The sequence below is a fragment of the Artemia sp. Qi Xiang Cuo genome, chromosome 3 (assembly GCF_049724085.1).
Source record: "Artemia sp. Qi Xiang Cuo chromosome 3, ASM4972408v1, whole genome shotgun sequence".
NCBI lineage: Eukaryota > Metazoa > Arthropoda > Branchiopoda > Anostraca > Artemiidae > Artemia > Artemia sp. Qi Xiang Cuo.
This window is the reverse complement of record NC_142796.1, coordinates 82,367,633-82,373,632: the sequence shown is the minus strand read 5'-3', so window position 1 is coordinate 82,373,632 and position 6,000 is coordinate 82,367,633.

Sequence of the window (6,000 nt, the reverse complement as noted above, 5' to 3'; positions counted from 1 at the left end):
TTACAGCTTTTGTCACCCCAGTAACGCTCCTTGATGTTCTGGTTGGCTCTCTCAATTTTTACTTCTTGATACACCTGGTCGGTTGAATACCTTTACTTTTCTTTTTTCTTATATTTGATTCGGTAATCTTCATCATTGTGATAACGCTACTTTGTTTGGCTGTCTCAATTTTTGCATGTCTATAAACTAAATCATTAGAATAACGCTGTTTGTCACTATCAATTTTCGCATGTCTATAATCTTCATCATTGTGATAACGCTCCTTGCTGTTTTGTTTGGCTCTCTCAATATTTACTTCTCGATACGCCTGGTCGGTTGAATACCTTTGCTTTTCCCTTTTCAAGATGCTATCTCTGTTTTTTGTGTAGTACTTGTTTTTTAACTTAAGTCACGTATCAAGTACCAAGAACCTAACTAAAAATTAAACTAATTTTAAATTTTTTAGGTATTTTTCTAGTCTAAATTAAGAGATTAAAACTATTGCTCAGATACCATAAACAACTTTATTGTAATTTTATATAAATATATTCTCAATATATTTTCAATAATATATCAGAAAGAATACCCGTCAGAAAGAATACACTAATATATTAAATTTAAAGTAATATCTCTTAAAATTAAAGTTTAAAAAGGAAACTCAGTTTAGCTGCCTCCTGTCTAAATATAATAACTTTAATATAAATTAATATAGGCAAGAGATCGTTCTTTATTATAAATTACAACTATTATCATATGTTATGTGTAACTTTCATTTTATGAGTCTTCGATAGTCTAATGGTAAGCATGCCCACTTGTTGCGTGGGAGAACGGGGTTCAATTCCTCGTCAGGGAGAACTTTTAATGTGTAGAATTAAAAGCACTATCTTTTAAATTTAAAATTTAAAAAAGAAACTTGTTTATTTACATCCTAGCTAAAATAATGGAGGTAATATGAATGAGCCACAGGGTTCAGTTTCTTTGGGCTTGAGTTCGTTTTTTTACTGTATCATTGTGATAAATCTTGCTGTTTTGTTTTGCTCTCTCAATTATTACTTCTCGATACGCCTTGTCAGTTGAATACCTTTGCTTTTTTCTTTTCAAGAGGTTGTCTCTGTTTTTTGTATAGTACTGTTTTTTTAACTTGCGTGTAGCTTGCTTGATTGAAACCATTATGTAACCATTAGTTGAATGTTTAAGTCACGTATCAAGCATCGATAACCTAACAAAAAATTATACTAATTTTTAAATTTTCAGGTATTTTTCTAGTCTAAATTAAAAGATTAAAACTATTGTTCAGACACCATAAATATTTTTGAAGTTTATAACTTTAGCGATTCTGAACTAAAAACGAAAATAAAATATAAATTAATTTTTTTCAATTTTTACGTCACGTCGCTCATTAAGTCATATATGGTTATTAGTACACAATAGATATTACGTCATGTCACTTATTACGTCCTATATGGTTATTAGTAGATAATCGGTAAAATATTCGTTCTTTATTATAATAAAAACTTCAAAAACGCACGAACAAGTTGTTCATATTCATTTTTATATATATTTTTATATTCAATTTTGTTTTATTCATTTCATATTCGTTATTATGAATCTGAAAAACATTTTGGGGGAGGGGGGTTCAAACCCACTAAACCCTTTGGATACGTCCTGCAATGTTATTAATTTACTTTAAAATGATCCATTGAACAACTCTCTACGATGTGCCAGTGCTAAGCTATCTATGGAATATAAAGTTTAAAATACAACCTTACCACGAACTGTTTGATTGCTTCAAAAATCAAATGTCTTTGAAAAGACAGCACTATGGAAAGACATCACAAATACAGTTTTTATTGGAAAAATTTATCCTGTTTTAAAATAAATTATTTTAGTTACAAAAGGTTTTTAACCCCATTAATTTCCTTTAAAATGATCCATTGAACAACTTTCTACGATGTTCCAGTGCCAAGCTATCTCTGGAAACAAAAGAAAGAAAGAAAAAAATATCCTGTTTAGGCAGAATGTTGTAGTAGCTGCCACTTTTCTTGATTTTCAAACCAATATATTTCCCTTGCTGTTCAAGCCAAGGGACAGCAAGTTTGCTATACAGGGGTTTCGGACAAGGCGGTTCTAATGGTGTACTTTTTGTTTTGATTTGACTCCTTTTTTAGGAACTATGGGTTTTTTTATTTCTTAACATTGGACGTGATCGTCTCTTACTAGGTTGCTAGCTACCGCTGCAACCCGGATTATTTCATTGATCGTCTTTAAATGTAATTAGTTACAAAAGATTTTTAACCCAGTTAATTTCCTTTAAAATGAGTCATTGAACAACTGTCTACGATGTTCCAGTGCGAAGCTATCTGTGGAAAAGAAGAAAGAAAAAAATATATATTTATATTTATTTAAACTTAAAACATATTTAAATTTATATTTCTTAACATTGGACGTGATCGTCTCTTACTAGGTTGCTAGCTATCGCTGCAACCCGGATTATTTCATGACGTCTTCAGAAACAACAGTATAATTTCGTGTTTTTCTATTCACGTCATAGCTCTAATATAAAACTATGATGACATTCATTATTTATCTAGTAGGGTTTCAGACAAGGTAGTTCTTAATGATGTACTTTTGTTTTGATCTGACTCTATTTTTAGGAGTTTTGGGTTTTTATATTTCTTAGCATTGGACCGATCGTCTCTTACTAGGTGGCAAGCTACTGCTGTAATCAAAATTCACATATGTGTTTATGAGAGGCAGCCTGGTCGAGTGTTCCAAGGCACTGGTGCTAGCCACCAGTCTTTTCGGAGGCGTGGGTTCAAATCTTACCGCTGGTATACGATTATGTTTGAAAGACAGCAGGGTGAAAAGACATCAAAAATGCAGTTTTTGGTAGAAAAATTTATTCTCTTTTAGAAATAATTTATTTTAGTTACTATAGATTTGTAACCCAATTAATTTCCTTTAGAATGAGCTATTGAACAACTCTCTACGATGTTCCAGTGCCAAGCTATCTCTGGAAACAAAAGAAAATAAAAATAAAAAAATATTCCGTTTAGGCAGAATGTTGTAGTAGCTGCCACTTTTCTTGATTTTCAAGCCAATATATTTCCCCTGCTGTTCAAGCCAAGGGACAGAAAGTTTACTATACAGGGGTTTCGGATAAGGCGGTTCTAATGGTGGACTTTTTGTTTTGATCTGACTCCTTTTTTAGGAGCTATGGGTTTTTATATTTCTTAACATTGGACGTGATCATCTCTTACTAGGTTGCTAGCTACCGCTGCAACCCAGATTTTAATCTGAATCTTTTCTCAGGAGTTAAGGGTTACTTTAGTTTTTACCATGGGGCGTGATCGTCTCTTACTAGGTTACTAGCTACCGCTGCAGCCAAGATTATATAAAAAACTTAATTTACAAATACCATTTATGATGAACTATATCGGTCCTTTATGTAAGTTGCTAGCTACCGCTGCAACCCGGATAATAAACTGATTACAAAATTATCTTATCGAAAGGTAAACTTGTATAAATATTGCATACACTTATCACGTCTTATATGATTTATGTTTCTGAACATCTGACGCGATCGTCTCCTAGGTTTTTGGCTACCGCTGCAACCAAGATTATGATATTATTTTAGGTACTATGGGCTGGAAGTTTGTTCTTTACGGTAATTAACATTGGACGTGATCGTCTCTTACTAGGTTGCTAGCTACCGCTGCAACCGGGAAGCTAGCTACCTCTGCAACCCCGATCTAGCTAAAATAATGAAGATAATATGAATAAACCACAGGGTTCAGTTTCTTTGGGCTTGAGTTCGTTTTTTTAACTATAAATACAAACAGGAAAAAGCCTACGGCTTTTTCTTCTTTTAAATAGTAAGAGACAAAACTCAAACAATCAAGTAGCTAACTAAGTCCAATGTATGGAATGGTTTGTTATTTCATTGATCGTCTTTTAAAGTAAATTTACTAACCTATACTATAGTTAAGTGGCCTATATAATTTAGTATGAGCAAGAGGTCGTTCTTTATTATATACTATGGGCTGAAGTTCATCCTGTAATTTAATCTTTACTATAAAATCATAATAATGACGTAATGTACACCATAGACCTCTTTTTCTTTTCCCTGTTGCATCAGTTACTATGAGATAGACTTTGGTCCTTACTGTAAAATCACTACTCTGTGGATCGTTTTTAGCAAGCTTTTCAAGCTCCTCAACCTTCTCAGTGTCCTCTTCACCTCGCTCTTTTTTGCAAGGTCAATACATCCAAATTGCCTAGAAATACTATACAATTTAGTACCAAAAAGCCTATCAGCAGCTTCAACTGCTCCAACTTGACGGGTTTTTATGGACTTCAACAAGTAGGACATAGTTCGTTGACCAAGACTTTTGCATGCATTATTTACTTCCTCCCACATTGCTTCTATTTCGACACTCTCTGCTTTAGTCGTGTAATCGGTAATGTAATACGGTAATTTAGAGCCCAAATGGCCAATATATTGAACATTAATGTTTGCTTGATTAGCAATAAGTAACGCAGGAGAATAGTCATTTATATAACGCTCGTCATCTCATCGAAGCAGATGATATATTATTTTTCTTGGCTTTTTACGGTCTGTACCATGAGCCAAGCAGTCAAGGATGTCATATAATTCTGTTCGTTCCTTTGTAGGACGAGGAAAGCCAAACTTACAATACGTAACCCATCTTCCTCTTTTGCTCTTATATTTTCTTTGACAGTATTTATTACAGTGGTGCACTTGATGGTCTTTGACCAGTTTGTGAAGTTGGACTAGTCAATCTATTTGGTATTTCACAAGTTATAATACTTTTGATATACTGAATCACTTCAGATGCTGTTGATTTTCCAATAATAGGTGCATCTTCAATCCACAACACACAGTGTACATGAGGCGCACCTTGTTTCTGATACTCGATACGCCAGAAATGATCCTTAATTTTACCAAACAAAGGATTTGTCTTTGAACAAATTAGCTAATTAAATATAGGTGTCCATTTTTTGTCAAAGTGCATGGAAACTGCAGCTGGATCTAGACACGTCAACTCTGCTGGGGTCATTTTTGCTACACCAGGTAAGTTCTTATGGACAGTCCGTAAATAGTCAATAAATTCAGGAGAGTACCACTCAGCACATGAAACTGTCAGAAACAAAGTCAGTGGACCCAATTGCTCAATCATTGACTTTACTTTATAGGAAAGAGATTGAAAATACTGCTGAGATCCTCTGTTTTTTGACTGAACAGAAAACAAAGTCGCTTCCATCTCTCCATCACGGGAATGAAGCTGGTCTATAAATTGACGAGCATTTTGATTTGGTTTCACAGTCCGCAACATATGACCGACGCTATTATAAATGTAAGAGAATTCTTGCAATTGGAAGCTGTGAAAAAGAAACTGTTTGTCAAGACGAAACTTAGTATGTCTGCTAAGAAGCCTTGATTTAAAATATTCTACATCCCTAATCCGAGAAGGTCTTGCCTTGTCACGCAAGCCATATTTTCCTTTCGGGAAAAGATTTGGAAACACTTTTAGATCAAATTTTTCCTGAAATAAGTCTTCGCTCTCACCTTTTAGTTTCTTGATTTGAAATTGGTCAGTGCCAAGATCTTTCATTTGCTTAAAATCTTCTATGAAGTCTTTTGGAACCACTGAATTGAGAGGCTGGACTGAAAAATGTTCAGCCAATGTAGATTTTGCGCTTTCTGTCAGTTTCTGAAGGATTGCAGCTTCCGGTATTTCAGGTAAATTATCAACACCAATCGCTTTTTCAGCAAGACGCGCTTCAAGTATTTTATTTAAATCTTCTAGGGTGTATGCACGTATTGTTTTATAGACTGTTGTTCTCTCTTAACCACAACAGTGCTTCATGGACTTTTCTCAGATCTATTAGTGCAGTCCAAAAATTCTTGTTGTAAGTAGGCTGACCATTGACAATGACTACAAAACTATCAATGTTAAGAAGTTTTTCAGGCTGAATATCTGCATTTGCTTTCACATC